The sequence below is a fragment of the Ranitomeya variabilis genome, chromosome 1, assembly GCF_051348905.1.
Source record: "Ranitomeya variabilis isolate aRanVar5 chromosome 1, aRanVar5.hap1, whole genome shotgun sequence".
In the NCBI taxonomy this organism is placed as follows: Eukaryota; Metazoa; Chordata; class Amphibia; order Anura; family Dendrobatidae; genus Ranitomeya; species Ranitomeya variabilis.
This window is the reverse complement of record NC_135232.1, coordinates 46,002,107-46,019,341: the sequence shown is the minus strand read 5'-3', so window position 1 is coordinate 46,019,341 and position 17,235 is coordinate 46,002,107. Positions and strand designations below refer to the sequence as shown.

Here is a 17,235-nt window from a genome sequence, read left to right as displayed (position 1 = left end):
CTCATCTGCACTGCCCTATTGAATAACATTGGACTGAGTGCTATCTGTTTTTTTTGTTTTTGTTTTTCATGGAAAAGGTGTAAAAATGCTAAATAATTGGATTTCGAAGGAGTTTTGTCAATTCTGGCTCTCACGCGTTTGTATATTGTGGTTATGTCCCTTTTAATATAAATTGAAGCTGTGCACGTGTTATTAGAGGTGTGGGCTCAATCTCCTCCACTCCCTCTTCGGATCTCCTCCTTCCTCACCATGAGCTCTGACAATCCGTCCATTTCGCTGCAGCCTGTGGACTGATATATTCTGCTCTCCCCGAGAGACGAGATCTGTCCATCAGTTCCTGAGCAGATCCCTATAAACTCTACTGCAGGAATATTGCATCCAGATCCAGAATACTGCAAGGTCAGACCCAGATCTACATTTTCTACTGTTATCCCGTGTCCGTACTACAACATCTACACTACAGATCCATGATGACTGCTGTACTCCTTAAAGGGAAACTGTCTCTTCGGAAAACACTATTTATCTGCAGATGTGGGATGCTGCCTGGCCAACATACTAAAAGTGCAGCTACTGGAAAAAAACAAACTTATTTCCCTCCAGTACTTGGCAATTTTAAGTTATGGGGGCATGGGGCAGCTACAGTCATCGCTCACAGCATGCCCCGGCATTTTGACAGCTCATGGGGCCGAGCGAGTGGTCGATCAGAGCAAGCATGCTTACAGTCGCCTCTTGCGGTACAAGGAGTGGTGCTGTATCCGCTCCGTGCCCCCATGTCTGAAAGACGGCAACTCTCGGGAGGAAATTAAGTTAATATTCTCCCAGTAGCTGCACTCTTAGTAAGGCGGATAGAAAGTATTGGAACTTTATTTACCTGCAGGTAAAAAGTGCTTTCCGAGGTGACGGGTTCATTTTAACCCCTTCAAGTCATGTGCCATACTAGTACTGCGCATATCATGTCCCTCCATTTGATGTGGGCTCTATCGGTGAACCAACATCTTTCCCGGCACATGTCAGCTGTATCACACGTTTGGTATTGCCGTTTTCAGAAAAGACTGGTCTATCAATATATAAAAAAAAAAAACCCAGATTGGTAAACAACATAAATAGAAAAAATCAAGAATGCCAAAATTACATTTTTATTTTTTTTTGGTCGCCACAAGTCCGGATCGGATGCGATATGCTAATGACTAGTGATGAGCGAATATACTCGTTACTCGAGATTTCTTGAGCACACTCGGGTGACCTCTGAGTATTTTTTTAGTGCTCGGAGATTTAGTTTTCATCGCCGCAGCTGAATGATTTACATCTGTTAGCCAGCATAAGGACATGTGGGGGTTGCCTGGTTTCTAGAGAATCCGCACATGTAATAAAGCTGGCTAAGGCCGGTTTCACACGTCAGTGATTCCGGTACGTGAGGTGACAGTTTCCTCACGTACCGGAGACACTGACACACGTAGACCCATAAAAATCAATGCATCTGTTCAGATGTCATTGATTTTTTGCGGACCGTGTCTCCGTGTGCCAAACACGGAGACATGTCAGTGTTCGTGGGAGCGCACGTTTTACACGGACCCAATAGAGTCAATGGGTCCGCGTAAAACACGGACCTCACACGGACATTCTCCGTCTGGGGTCCGTGTGCGTGCAGGAGACAGCGCTACAGTAAGCGCTGTCCCCCCCCACATGGTGCTGAAGCCGGTATTCATATCTTCCCTGCAGCAGCGTTTGCTGTAGAGAAAATATGAAGAATAGTGTTAAAAATAAAGATTTAGGTGTCCGCCTCCCCCCCACCCCCTGTGCGCCCCCCCGCTGGTCAGAAAATACTTACCCGCCTCCCTCGCTGCTTCCTGCTCTGGCCGCGCCTCCTACTGTATGCGGTCACGTGGGGCCGATCATTTACAATCATGAATAGTCGGCTCCGCCCCTATGGGAGGTGGAGCCACATATTCATGACTGTAAATGATCGGCCCCACGTGACCGCATGCAGGCATGCAGGAGAAGCCGCGGCCAGAGCAGGAAGCAGCGAGGGAGGCGGGTAAGTATTTTCTGAACAGCGGGGGGGCGCACAGGGGGTGGGGGGGCGGCGGACACCTAAATCTTTATTTTTAACACTATTCTTCATATTTTCTCTGCAGCAAACGCTGCTGCAGGGCAGATATGAATAGCAGCTTCAGCACCATGCAGAGTGGGTACCACACGCTCCGTGTGGTACCCACTCGCCATACAGGCGGCACACGTGTGCCGCACGTATGGCCTCCGTGAGTTCCCAGGCACACGGACACGGATAACTCCGGTACCGATTTATTCCGGTACCGGAATTATCTGGACGTGTGGGACAGCCCTAAGAGATGTAAATCATTCAGCTGCGGTGAGGAAAACTAAATCTCCGAGCACTGAAAAATACTCGGAGGACCCCCGAGCATGCTCGAGAAATCTCGAGTAACGAGTATATTCGCTCATCACTACTAATGACCCTCGGCTCCTGCTCGCATGCATCCATGCTCCGAGCCTCTCGCACAGAGAGAATCACAGCACAGCTGCGGAGGAGGCGGATAAATGAATTTCTCCATTGCCGGGGCCTGCGTATATCGCACAGCACTCGGATGATATCACATAGCACTCATCCGTATTCCTCTCTAGTGAGACTCCGGCCTAAATCTGATATACACTGACAAGCAAAAGGGTAACGATGTTTTGAACTTTTGACTTTCAGGCTCCATATCTCACCATCCACTACTGCTTCAAATGTGAGACTGCTATCATTTTATAGACTATCATCTTGGCTATCTCCTACATAGATTTGACTTGCAACTATTTATTATTTTCTTAGGCTAGGTTCCCATTGCGTTAATGGGATAGCGCTAACGGACAGCGTTGCACGGCGAAATTAACGCCGTGCACCGCGTCCGTTAGTGCTCCCATTGCCGGCAATGTTAGAGCGCATTGCTAGCGCGTGTCATTTTCGGCACGCGCTAGTGATGTGCCGGTCTTTTGTAGCGTGCCTCGGACGCTGCTTGCAGCGTCCGCGGCGCGCCAGAGGTCCGTTCCCCGCTCTCGCAGATCGGGGATCTGCGAGAGCGGGGACGTTAACGCGACCCCTGAACGCGGCCCCGAAAAAGACATTGCGTTAGCGCAATCCGCTAGCGCTCGCGCTAAACGGATTGCACTAACGCAATCTGAACCTAGCCTTAGTATTTTGTAAATCCACCTTTGGCTTTCATCACTGCCTGAATAATTTTTAACCTCTGCATGTGTACCAACTCAAGTTAAGCTCAATTTTTGTGTTTTTTTTTCTTTGTATTGTTGCATTTTGTGCAATCCGGGGTGTGGCCTCCCTGTTTCTGAGCTAGAGACTATATATGGCTTCCCCAGTCTGGTGTTTCACTCGTTGGGCCCAGTCCTTTTTGTCTGCCCTTATTCACACTGAGGTCAACACTGACACATGGTAAGGTTTTAATATTAGACGGTGTAGGACTGTCCCTATCAGAGTTACCTTGACGCAGTGGGATGGCTTTTGTGCTATTTTTTGATCAAAAAACAGTATTACTAAAAACTCTATTTAAATGCACTTCTGCTTTTTTACTTAGCTACATTAAGGTTTTTGCTTACTTTTTTCTCTTGTAGGTTTTAATGTTTTGTGGCCAATGTGAACATGCGTTTATCCTCTGCATGTGTACCAACTCAAATTAAGCTACATTTTTGTGTCTTTTTTTTTTTTTCTCTGAATCCTTCTGGGCATGCTCTTGATCAGATTCAAACATGTCTCGACTGAAATCTGATCCTAGGTCTCTTCTACACGTTCTCAAAGTTTGTGCACACTGGCCGACTCACTTGGGTATGTATACAGACTTTTCTTCAACTCTACCTGTTCGATTGGGTTGAGGTCTGGGGACCAGGTATGGACTGAGGCTGAAATTCAGTCCTGGCATTTGAAATCATACAAGCCCATGTTGTCCCCATCCCTATGAACCAGATGGGGATATATTACTAATATTACCCTGGATGGAGGAAAGGAAGATTTTCTACAAGACCAATATTTCTAATGATACCCGTGCCCTGCTGGGGTAAGTGATGAGTCTGCAACTTTGTGCTCCATCACATCTCTTCAGTATGGGTATCTTGAGAACACCGATTCTGTTATCAACGTAGCAGAAAAGGCAGCCCATGACCAGACAGGCCCTTCTGGCATTTGCAGGATGGCCAGTTTGGCCCTGCTGGGGACTGTGGTAGCCAATTCAGGACCTCTACTTCATTGTTATTGAACCAGTTCTTCGGCAATCTCGAAGGAATCTCGAACCAGTTCTTCGGCAATACTTTAGGTCATTCTCTTGCTGGAACACAGTCATCCTTTTCCTATCTATTGTATGTACGATGTAACCCGTCTTGTAGGATACTCACGTATAGCTCAGCATTGGGACCATCATCGATCCTGGTCACGAATCCAACGCCTTTGGCTGTGAAACAACCATTACATAAGGCTCCCTCCACCGAACTTGACAGTTTCTTCAATTTCTCGCTCCGCTAGCCCCTTTTTCTCTTATTTCTTCCAGACCCATTTGCACCCATCAAAGCCTCGTCTATTGACTTTTGTCTCATTACTCCAACTCACCTGTTTGTAATCTTCTAGTGTCCACTTTTCTGCAAACTCAAGACCTTATGATGAGCTGACTAGTTGACTCCGATATTTTGCTTGGATGTCCACCTCTTGGCTTTTGAATGCATGGACGGACTTCATTTTGTATTCTTCCAACTGTCATGGCATTCAGATGATGCAGTTAAACAATTTTCTTGCACGAGAGACATGGCTGCTCCTTGATTTGAACCAGTGATCTTTTGCTTGGGAGCCAACCTAACAACCCACTGAGCTATTAAAGCAAACCCGTCACCAGGTTTGGCCGATATAAGATACGGCCACCTGCTTTCAGGGCTTATATACAGCATTCTATAATGCTGCAGGTAAGCCCCTGATTCGACCTGAATGATAAGAAAAATAACTTTTATTATACTCACCTGCGGGGTGGGGCGGTCCGGTCCGATGGGTGTTTGCAGGTCCTGGTCTGGCGCCTCCCATCTTCTTATGATCACCGCCCTCCTGCTTGCTTCACAGGCTCCCCGGCATCGTGCTCCTGCGCAGGTGTACTTATCTGCTCTGTTGAGGGCAGCCCAAAGTACTGCAGTGCACAGGCGCTGGGAAAAGTTTGAGAGTCTCAGCCCCTGCGCACTGCACTACGTTGCTCTGCCCTCAGCATGGTAGATAAGTACACCTGTGCAGGAGCACAATGCCAGGGAGCCTGTGAAGCAAGCAGGAGGGTGGCATCACGAGAAGATGGGAGGCGCCGGACCCGGACTGGCGACACCCATCGGACCGGACCACCTTGCAGGTGAGAATAGTAAAACTTATTTTTCTTCTTATGCAGGTGGGATTGGGGGCTTATCTACAGCATTACTGAATGCTGTAGAAAACTCTGAAAGGCGGACGCCATATCTTATATCGGCCAAACCTGGTGACAGGTTCCTGTTTAAGGAAAAAAGATTTTCCAGGTCATCCCTTGTGACTGCACTATGGAGGCCGTTCTTCTTGGCTTTGCTGGGACAGGAAACAACAAGAGGTTAAAAGGAAGCTCCCACCTCCACCCTTCAGTGTTTTTTCCCTGTCCCGGCAAGGATAGGAACATGTTGTGAATTCCGTTCTCGGGCTCCCTCTTGTGGTCATTAGTGGTACTGTGTGAGTTCTGTTCTTGGGCTCCCTCTGGTGGCCTTTAGCGATATGGCTGGTCTGTAGCTGGGCTCAGCTGCCTCATTTCCTGCTAGGCTGGCCCTATTTAACTCACCTGGACCTTTACTTTTTGCCTGCTGTCGTTGCATTCAGTGCTAGTTCTGATTTCTCCTGGACCTCCCTTGTGACCTGTCTCCTTCTGGAGAAGCTAAGTTTTGCTTGTTTATTTTGCTCATTATTTCCTTGAAAACGTTTCTAAGTATATGATGAGTTCAGTCCAGCTTGCTATTATGTGATTTTTCGCTTGCTGGTAGCTCTGGGGTGCAAGAGTGCGCCCCTCACATCGTGAGTCGGTGTGGGGGTTCTTGTATTCTCTGCGTGGATGGTTTTTGTACTGACCGCGCAGATCCCTTGCTATCTTCTTTCTATCTAGTGTTGGCGGGCCTCATTTGCTAAACCTGTTTCATTTCTACGTTTGTATTTTCCCCTTAACTCACCGTTATTATTTGTGGGGGGCTTTCTATAACTTTGGGGTTATTTCTCTGAGGCAAGTGAGGTCTTTGCTTTCTCTCTAGGGGTAGCCAGTTTCTCAGGCTGTGAAGAGGCGTCTAGGTTTTCAGGTAACGCTCCACGGCTGCCTTTAGTGTGTGTGTGGATAGGATCAGGGTTGCGGTCAGTATAGTTTCCTCATCCCCAGAGCTTGTCCGATTATTGTGGTTTATCTTTCAGGTCAGTTTGGTGATCCTACCACCGGATCATAACAGGAACAACAAGAGAAGAGATCGTATCTGGAACAGACTCAGTGGGATCAGGGGGGCCCAACCTCTTCCTTCCCGCTGTCAAGCAGTCTGTGGCCGACATCCCCTGAATGGGGTTCCTCAGCCTACCCGGTCGAGCGCTGCTCTAGGTTGTGAGCCACTTCATCCCACTGTGGGTGCACTTCCAGTGGCGTCATCACTGTGGCAGGGTCGAGCACTTCCGGGTTCATGGTCAGCGTGCATTCCACGGTGCAATGCAGGAAGTACAGGATGCAAGCAAGGACCTAGATAGCTCCTCATGAGACACGGTATCGTATAAATGCGCTACCGGTTGTATGTATTTCTACTGTATACTCAGCATGCAGGATTCAGGCAAAGCACAGGCTATAGCTAGCCGAACAAGCCCAAGGGCACATGAGTAGGGGTCTATTAGGGAATATACCCACTGACATCCTCTTACCCCACATAAATACACATAGCATATACTCTGTGTATTTTAGGAGGGAGCATCCAGCTATAAGGCACATAAAAGGGATGGCAAGAAGGTGGTGAAATGTAGGAGATGCGCTATCTGCAGCGTTAAATTACCAGATGCCTGGTTAAAGCAGCTATGCGAGACATGCACCTCCAAAGTCATCAGAGAGGAGCAGTCATCTCTGTAACTAATATGAGGTCATCATCAGGGAAGAGGTTCAGGCCTCTATTTCCTGCTTACTCCATACGCATGCTTCATAGCCAAAGTCCCAGGGTGGACTCCATGCCAAAAGGCCAAGGTGGGAGATGGAGCTAAGCTCCGAGGAAGACTTGCACTCCAGTGGGTTCAACCAGGAAGAAGAGGGAGAAGCGGCTGAAGACCCCCCCCAGAAAAGGAGAAAAGATGCCTCTTCTCTTCTGAGTATACAGATGAGTTCCTCGGTGCAGTTAGGAGTACTACACAGGTTGAGGAAACCCAAAAATCTCATTCTATACAGTGAGATGTTTGGCGAATTAAGATCCCAGAGACACAGAGTCTTCCCCGTTAACAGTCACATTCAAACCATGATCATGGAGGAGTTGAAGGATGCCAAGAAAAGGCTTATTATTCCCTGAGACTTTAGACTTCACCTGCCCTTCGAACCGGAGGACATTAAGCCCTGGGTGGACATTCCGAAAATCGATGTCCTTGTAGCCAAGGTGGAGAAAAGGACTTTGATCCCATTCGAAGATTCATCAAGTCTCAAGGAGCCGATGGATTAGAAAGCAGATGGCCTGCTAAAAAGAACCTGGAGAGACGTCAGCGGCCATAATACGGGTCAACATAACAGCAACCTCGGTCGCTAGGTTCATGCACCTGTGTTCCTCTAGGTCGTCGACTTACTTAAAGAGTAAACTTTCCCCCAGGAAAGTTATCCTGAGATCCCTTCCACTGCTTGAACTGGCTATGGGGTTTATGGCTGACGCATCTGCGGAGTCTGTCAGATTTGCTGCTAGGAATGGTGTTTTGTCAAATGCTGCCTGGCGAGTGATTTGGCTAAAGATGTGGTCTGGGGATACACAATCTAAAAATAAGCTTTGTTCCATTCCCTTCTCAGGAGCTAGAGTATTTGGCTCGGGCCTGGATGAAATTCTAGAGAAGGAATCTGACATGAAGAAGGGGTTCGCAGAGGATAAGCCTAAAAAAAAAACAGCCCTTTCGTAGACCCCAATCCCCCAGAGATCAGGCTACAAATTGAAGGGAAAATCAGGCAGGTGGAGCTACCCCAAAGGTGGTAGGGGCTCTATCTTTGGCTCAGGCTTTGGGTCAGGAAATAAATGACACCATGAGAGTGTGAGGACAACTAAAGTCATACTTGGAAGGTTGGCAGGAGATTTCAGAAATTCAGTGGGTACTAGGAGCAATCTCTTCAGGCTACAGGATAGCGTTTACCCAGACCCCGCCAGAAAGGTTCTAACAAACTCCCAGCTCCCGTTCGCCACTTCCCCCATGTGGTTCGTTGTTCAGGACGTCCTAAACATCGGAGAGATAGTCATGGTTCCCGAGGAAGGAAGGTTCAGGGGCCACTATTCTAGGCTCTTTTCAGTTAGAAAACCCACTGAAGAAAGTCGCACAATAATAAATTTAAAACCCATGAACCGCTAGGTAAGGCACAGAAAATTAAAAATGGAGTCAATCAGGTCCACAGTCCTCCTGATAAAGATGCAGTGATGTGGACCCTGGACTTAAAGAAAGCGTATTATCACGTTCCAATCCATGCTTGCAGTCGAGAGTACCTGAGGTTCGCACTTAGGGTCCAGGATCGGGTCCATCACTAACAGTTCTGTTGCCTTATTTTCAGTCTAGCCTCAGCAACTTTAGTATTTACTAAGCTCGTGGCAGAAGTGGTGGCCTATCTGGGGAGGTTAGATATCATAGTCCCCTACCTAGACGACTTCCTAATCATAGCCAGCTCCAGAGGAGAGCTTATAGAGCATCGTCAAACCTCGGTCTGCATACTTCAGAATCTGGAGTGATAAATTGGGGGTAGTTGAATCTTACTCCTGAAAGCAGGAAGAAGTTCCTGGGTGTTCTATCTAGACTTTCACTTAAGAATGTCTTTTCTACCGGTGGAGAAGCAGGCCTCAATAGGGGGAAGTATCCATCGGCTCTCCGAAAATTGACGAGGGTCCTTGGTGTAATGACATCCTGCATTCCCTGTGTATAGTGGAGTCCGTTCCATTCACAGGGACTCCAGAAGACCATTTTATCAGCCAGGAACAGATGCCAACTATCTCTAGATGCCATAATGCCCCCCTCCTCCTCAGTAAAAATAAAAAATCCCTAGTCTGGTGGACCGTTCCAGAAAACCTCCAGAGGGGAGTCCCCTTGGTCATCTTCCCCTGTATGATGGTTACCACCATCCAAGCCAGCTAGGTTAGGGTGGTTATCTGGAAGGAAGATTCTTCATGGGAACATGGACTCCGGAAGTCCCAGGCCAGGCCCTAAAATTACAGGGAACTGCGGCGCAGTTTGGGAGGTCCTATGCCAGTAGTCAAAAACAAATTTAAAAAAACTGACCGTCACATCCAAACATAGACTGTGTGAACAGGTGCTAACCTAGAGTCACCAACTCAAATACACAAAAGCAAAAAAGGCAGCACTCTGCAGCGCCATAGCATGCAAATATGAAATATGAAAATTAAATTGTATTACTGCATTAGAAATCTGAAAAATTGAGAAAGCTTAGCGCATAAATTGGCCAATTCATGAATACCTGGAAGCCACGTTAAGGCGTTTCTCGTTTCCAGGACCTAGCAATGCCTTTTCTCTCTTAGAATAAAGTCTTCATCTGTATGGGAACATGAATCCTCTCTTAGACTAAAGGCCCCGTCTCACATAGCGAGATCGCTAGCGAGATCGCTGCTGAGTCACAAGTTTTGTGACGCAACAGCGACCTCAGTAGCGATCTCGCTATGTGTGACACGTACCAGCGACCAGGCCCCTGCTGTGAGATCGCTGGTCGTGTCGGAATGGCCTGGACCTTTTTTTGGTCGTTGAGGTCCCGCTGACATCGCTGAATCGGTGTGTGTGACACGGATTCAGCGATGTCTTCGCTGGTAACCAGGGTAAACATCGGGTTACTAAACGCAGGGCCGCGCTTAGTAACCCGATGTTTACCCTGGTTACCATCATAAATGTAAAAAATAACAAACAGTACATACTCACCATCTGATGTCCGTCAGGTCCCTTGCCGTCCGCTTCCTGCTCTGACTGAGTGCCGCCGTACAGTGAGAGCACAGCACAGCAGTGACATCACCGCTGCGCTCTGCTCTCACTGTATGGCGGCACTCAGTCAGAGCAGGAAGTAGACGGCAAGGGACCTGACGGACATCAGATGGTGAGTATGTACTGTTTGTTATTTTTTACATTTACGATGGTAACCAGGGTAAACATCGGGTTACTAAGCGCGGCCCTGCGCTTACTAACCCGATGTTTACCCTGGTTACCCGGGTGCTGAAGGGGGACTTCGGCATCGTTGAAGACAGTTTCAACGATGCCGAAGTCGTTCCCCTGATCGTTGGTCGCTGGAGAGAGCTGTCTGTGTGACAGCTCCCCAGCGACCACATAACGACTTGCCAACGATCACGGCCAGGTCGTATCGCTGGTCGTGATCATTGGTAAATCGCTATGTGAGACGGGGCCTTAAGAGGAAAGGAATTGCTAGGTCCTGGAAATGAGAAACACCTTAACGTGGCTTCCAGGTATACATGAATTGGCCAAATTATGCGCTAAGCTTTCTCAATTTTTCATATTTCTAATGCAGTAATGCAATTCAATTTTCATATTCAATATTTGCATGCTATGGTGCTGCAGAGTGCTGCCTTTTTTTGTTTTAATAGTCAAAAACAGGCATGTGAGGATCCTGTTGGACAGTATGATGACTATGGCCTTTCTACACCATCAGGGGGAGCCAAGACTTCCCTCACTACAGAATCTGGCAGGGAAAATCTTTTGGTCGGCGGTGGAAACGTTTCTGTCTGTTTCACCTGGTGGGGTCCCAGAACCAGGTGGCAGACTTCCTAAACAGGCAGAAAATATCTCCCACAGAGTGGGAACTAAATGAGCTAGTGTTCCACATGCTGTGTCAGTGTTGGGGGACCCCACAAATAGACTTTTTCACAACCAGAGAGAATGCGAAGGTCAGAAATTTCTTTCCACTAAATCCCCTATACAGTCCGACAGGGATCGACGCATTATCCCAGTCCTGGAGCGAAGAGCTGGCCTATGCATTCCCTATACTTCCACAAATTGCATGGGTGCTGAGGAAGGTACAAGAGGAGAGGGCAAAAATATTAATAGTGCCCTTCTGGCCAAGAAGCAGCTGGTTTCCCTGTTAGAGAAGATATATGTGGAAGAGCCTATCCTGCTCCCACAAAGGGAAGATCTTCTATTCTAGAGCCCAGACAGGTTGCACCTTTCAGCATGGATCCTGAAAGGCATGTTCTAAAGTTAAGGGGTTTGTCTGCCGAGGTGATATCTACCATTTGGGCAAGTAGAAAGCCAGTATCATTAGTTATATACAACAAAATCTGGACGCGATTCTGCATAGAGTGCGGGGGATCTTCGGTCAATACGTTGCACCCAGATTTACTGAAAATGCTGGATTACCTGCAGGTAGGATTTAAAAGGGGATTAAGGCTGAGTACCCTGAGAGTCCAAATTTCAGCATTGAGCGTATTCTTGATTCTACTCTAGCTGTCCACCCCTGGATAGCAAGATTTTCCAGGGCTATCCAGAGATTGAAGCCCTTGATGAGGAAATCCGTCCCACCTTGGGACTTGAACTTGGTACTCCATGCACTATGCAAACATCCGTACGAGCTAGTGTGTGTGTAATAATTATAGGGGATAATTCAGGAGACTCTTTGCGTGGAACAAGACAACAGGACACAGTTTTATAAGTGGTAAAGTTTATATTATCACACGGTGATTCAAGCAGGTGCAGAGAGAAACTCAAGTCCACAACACTTGGTGCAAATAATAAACGCAGCTTAGCAGTCTATAGGAAACTTTAGAGGTAGATGCACACAAACAGAAAGTCTATGAAGCACAGTTATACTTGAGGAAACTTGACACAAATAGATCCTTGACTTAGTCCAGACACAGATAGATATGCTTTTAAGCAGTTCAAATCATATCTTAGCTCAACCAGGGAGGCCTGGTTAATAGTCTCAGGTTTTGCAGAGCAGAAACAGCTTACATGTCCAGCAAATGCAGATGGAAGTAACACGAGCAGCAGATGAAGGAGGATTACTGAACATTGGTGTATGCAGCAGGAACTCAGAGCAGAGTGGCAGGATCTCCAACACAGGTTCACAGGAGCAGGTGCAAGGCCAGGAAGTAATCAGGAGCTGGATGCAAAGCAGAATAATCTAGCACAGACGGAAGGCTGGGGTGGAGTTTTATAGCAGGAAGACAAGTGCACATGAGACCAAAGACACCATGTTGGAAAAGGGCAGTAATGCACAAAAGGTAAAAAATGTTCAGAGTCCTGACAGTGTGACATAGATATTATAAGGCTCTCATTTAAAACTGCCTTTCTGGTGGCTATTACATCAGCCAAGAGGATAGGAGAACTACAAGCTCTGTCTATTAGGGATCCTTATCCTCAGATATTTGAGGATCTAATATCTATTACCTGGAATCTATCAGGGACTGGAGACAGGACTCAAACTTGTTTGTCAATATTGGGGGAATTAATAAGGGGAAGAAAGCGGTAAAATCCACAATAGTGAGGTGGATCAGATCCACAATAGGGCTGGCTTACGAAGCAAAAGGGAAACCATCTCCTAAAATGTTAATAGTCCATTTCAACCAAAACAGTATCTACGTCATGGGTGGAAAGAGGGTGGAGCTTCAGTGGATCATATTTGTAGGGATCAAACATGGTCCAGCCTAAGCACCTTTTCTAAGCATTACAAGGTAGATGTTGTCTCACAACAAGTTGTCTTTGGAAGATAGCATCTTCACGCAGTGGTCCCACCCTAAAAGGCCATTCTTTGGTATTCACCATAGTGCTGTCAGGAGGGATGACTGGAAAATGGTAATTAGACCTACCGGTAATTGTGTTTCCATGAGTCCATCCTGATAGCTCAGCTAGTTGCCTCCCCTTGAGAAATTCTATACTTATGTGACATAACATTTGTATAAAGAATGTTTAGTACATTTTGTTGCATCCATCCTGGTGTGTTACTCGGAAAAGACACTGAGGGGTGGAGATGAGAGGGTTCTTTTAACCTCTTGCTATTTCCTGTCCCAGGATAAGAAGGATGTCCTCCATGGTGCTGTCAGGATGGACTCCTGGAAATACAATTACAGGTCTGTCTAATTACAGTTTTTCCACCACCAGGAGCAAAACAGTAACAATGCAGTGACATGACAAGAATCTGCATAACTAATCACATGCTGAATCATTGGAAATCAAATTTATGTATAGCCAAGATGCTTGTCTATAAAATTATAGTAGTCTCATGTTCGAAGGTGTAGTGGATGGTGAGATATGGAGCATGGAAGTCAAGAGTTCAAAACATTGTTACCCTTTTGCTCTTCACTGGACATCACATAGAAGACACTGAGGCTGGAACATGTACAGTACATCACATAGGAAACACTAGGGCTGGTGCATATACATCATATAGGAGACACTGAGGATCTAGCATATAGATCTCATAGCAGACACAGGCTGCAGCATTTGCATCACATAGGACACACTCAGGGAGGTGTGTATATTTTACATAGGAGACGTTGGGGCTGGTGTATAAACATCACATAAGAAATACTTGGGCTGGAGCATTTACATCACATGGCAGACACTGGGAATAGTGCATATACATCAAATAGGAGGCACTGGGGCTGGAGTATATGCATCACATAGCAGACACTAAGGAAGGTGTGTGTGTATATATATATATATATATATATATATATATATATATATATATATATATATCCCTGAGGCTGGAGCATATACACTCACCGGCCACTTTATTAGGTACACCATGCTAGTAACGGGTTGGACCCCCTTTTGCCTTCAGAACTGCCTCAATTCTTCGTGGCATAGATTCAACAAGGTGCTGGAAGCATTCCTCAGAGATTTTGGTCCATATTGACATGATGGCATCACACAGTTGCCGCAGATTTGTCGGCTGCACATCCCAAAGATGCTCCATACAAGGCAGGATGGATCCATGCTTTCATGTTGTTTACACCAAATTCTGACTCTACCATCCGAATGTCGCAGCAGAAATCGAGACTCGTCAGACCAAGCAACGTTTTTCCAATCTTCTACTGTCCAATTTCGATGAGCTTGTACAAATTGTAGCCTCAGTTTCCTGTTCTTAGCTGAAAGGAGTGGTACCCGGTGTGGTCTTCTGCTGCTGTAGCCCATCTGCCTCAAAGTTCGACGCACTGTGCGTTCAGAGATGCTCTTAGGCCTACCTTGGTTGTAACGGGTGGCGATTTGAGTCACTGTTGCCTTTCTATCAGCTCGAACCAGTCTGCCCATTCTCCTCTGACCTCTGGCATCAACAAGGCATTTCCGCCCACAGAACTGCCGCTCACTGGATTTTTTTTCTTTTTCGGACCATACTCTGTAAACCCTAGAGATGGTTGTGCGTGAAAATCCCAGTAGATCAGCAGTTTCTGAAATACTCAGACCAGCCCTTCTGGCACCAACAACCATGCCACGTTCAAAGGCACTCAAATCACCTTTCTTCCCCATACTGATGCTCGGTTTGAACTGCAGGAGATTGTCTTGACCATGTCTACATGCCTAAATGCACTGAGTTGCCGCCATGTGATTGGCTGATTAGAAATTAAGTGTTAACAAGAAGTTGGACAGGTGTACCTAATAAAGTGGCCGGTGAGTGTACATCAAATAGGAGATGCTGGAGCATAAACATCACATAGGAGACTCTGCGACTGCTGCCTTCATTATCAGGAATATAGCGGCAAAAACAATAACTCCGTCCACAAAAACGTGTTTGTGTTCTCGCAGTCTAGGAAGGAAGTAAAGACCAGCAAAACGCTGCTGCCTGCTCAAACACTGCAGTCCCTGGTAATCTGCCAGGGGGCCAGAGGGAATGACTTTGAAAATGTCCCATGGGCCAGAGGTTTCCCACTCCTGCTCTAGGGATACCACTTTTTTCTGTGTCTGCTTGCTGTGTGAATGTTATTGTTTGGTTTCCAATCACTAATCGATCGCTTCCTTGATCTATGGCCAGGCATGAGTTCCATTAACGAGATACAGATATGTTATTTGCATGAACGACTTTTAAACTACAGTACCATAGAACAACCCAAAATATCCAACATGAGACCTACCAGTCACCTCTATGGGCATTGGAAGGAGGTGGCTGGGGGAAGCACAAATCTATTCTGGTCTATGGCTATAGTCCCCAGCCAAAACTTTAATGCAGATTTTGTCTGTAACGCCAGAGAGTCAATCATGTAGCCAGACTCTTAGTCATGAATCCGATAAAGGATCCCTGTAATGGTCACTTAATGCGTAGTGGCAATTTTTTACTTTCTCTTATTTTTTGGCCAAGGCTGGTCAGCATCTTCAGCCTCAGCAACTACCGTATTTTCCGGCGTATAAGATGACTGTGCGTATAAGACGACCCCCCTATTTTCTAGTTAAAATATAAAATCTTCTTAAAAGTCAGGGGTCTTCTTATACGCCGTGTGTCGGCTTATAGGGCGGGTGACCAATGTGCATATGGTGGGGTGGAGTGGTCCTGATGACGAAGAGAGGGAGTGTCTCACAGGGAAGGTGTAAGTGGAGTATCCCCTTATTACCTCATTGTGGCAGCGATGCTCTCTGTGCTGGGGGGCGGCGGCAGCGGCTCCTCTTTGTGCAGCGTGGGGTCTCCGTGCTGGGGGCAGCGGCTCCTCTTTGTGCAGCGTGGGGTCTCCGTGCTGGGGGCAGCGGCTCCTCTTTGTGCAGCGTCGGGGCTCCGCCGGCATTTCCTCAAAGCCCGGAGGCAAAGGCAGCTCCATTGCTGCAATGCGGTGGCCTCTGGGAAAATGGCCGCTGGGGTTGGCGCATGCTCAGATTCAGATCTCGTCTCCCAAGATCTCGGGATGAGATATTTAATAAAGACCTGATAGAGGGAATACAGAGTAGGATTTCAATAATTATAGATGATACTAAACTATACAAGGTAATCAACACAGAAGAGGACAACGTATTACAGAGGGATTTATGCAAGCTGGAGGATGGGGCTGAGAAATGGCAATTGACGTTTAGTGTACATAAATGTAAGGCCAGAGAAATAAAATGTATAATTAAGTACTGAATGGTAAAACACTGGGTAAAACTGACACTGAAAAAGATTTAGGGGTATTAATGGACAGGAATCAAAACTTTAGTCATCAGTGCCTGGCAGCTGCTGTCAAGTAACATAAAATTATGGGATGTATTAAGAGGCAGAGATGCTCAGGGCAAGAACATAGTTTTACCTCTATACAAGTCACTAGTGTGGCCACATTTAGAATACTGTGCACAATTATGGACTCCAGTGTATAAGAAGGACAAAGCTGAACTAGAGCCGGTGCAGAGAAGAGCTACCGAGGATATTAAAGGAATGGGTTCACTGAAATACAAGCACAGGTTATCAAACTTGGGGTTATTCAGTATGTAAAAATTAAGACTTAAGGGTCAGGATGAGCGGACCTGTGGAAGTTCGGGTTCTGGTACCCCACCCGAACTTTATTCCAAAGTTAATTTCGGGTACCAGAACTTTTACCTGAATTTGAATCAGGACCCAAACCCCACTGAAACCAATGGTGACCCAAACTTTTGAGCTGGAAAATTCTCTCTGTCTTTCTTTCACCTTCTATACCCGGGACTCTGAATATTGCATCAGACTCCGGAAGAAGTCTTTGTTTGGCGTTTTACCAGCCGACACTGACTGTCCGGTACAAACCCCGAACTTTTGGATTCGCTCATCTCTACTTAAGGCAGAACCTATTGTAATGTACAAAAATAAGAAGAGACAATCCAAAGATTTTTCTAATGATCTTTTTACACATATGCCTGCAACAATGAAAAGTGGCATCCTGAGGAAAGAAGGATTAATCATAATCACAGACGCCAATTCTTTATTCTACAAGAAATGAGATTATGGAACTCTCTACCACATGATGTTGTAATGGTTGATTCACTACAAAAGTTCAAGGAGGTCGCCTTGCCGTGGCTGCTAGGCATGCAGGAATTGGCCAAATTACGTGCTAAGTATCTTGTCT

General features: G+C 46.5%; 1 protein-coding gene across 2 annotated transcripts in view; it reads left to right on the top strand.

Moving 5' to 3' along the window:
- SKA1 (spindle and kinetochore associated complex subunit 1) overlaps positions 1–17,235 on the top strand; it is an 86,580-nt gene that overhangs the window by 23,344 nt on the left and 46,001 nt on the right. Inside the window, exon 1 of one of the 2 annotated variants that reach the window (XM_077283018.1) lies at positions 196–399. The exons of the other annotated variant lie outside the window; for it this stretch is intronic. The gene's annotated coding sequence lies outside the window, so the exon portion shown is untranslated. Of the gene's footprint in view, positions 1–195; positions 400–17,235 lie in introns of those variants that run through there. 2 annotated transcript variants of the gene reach the window in all.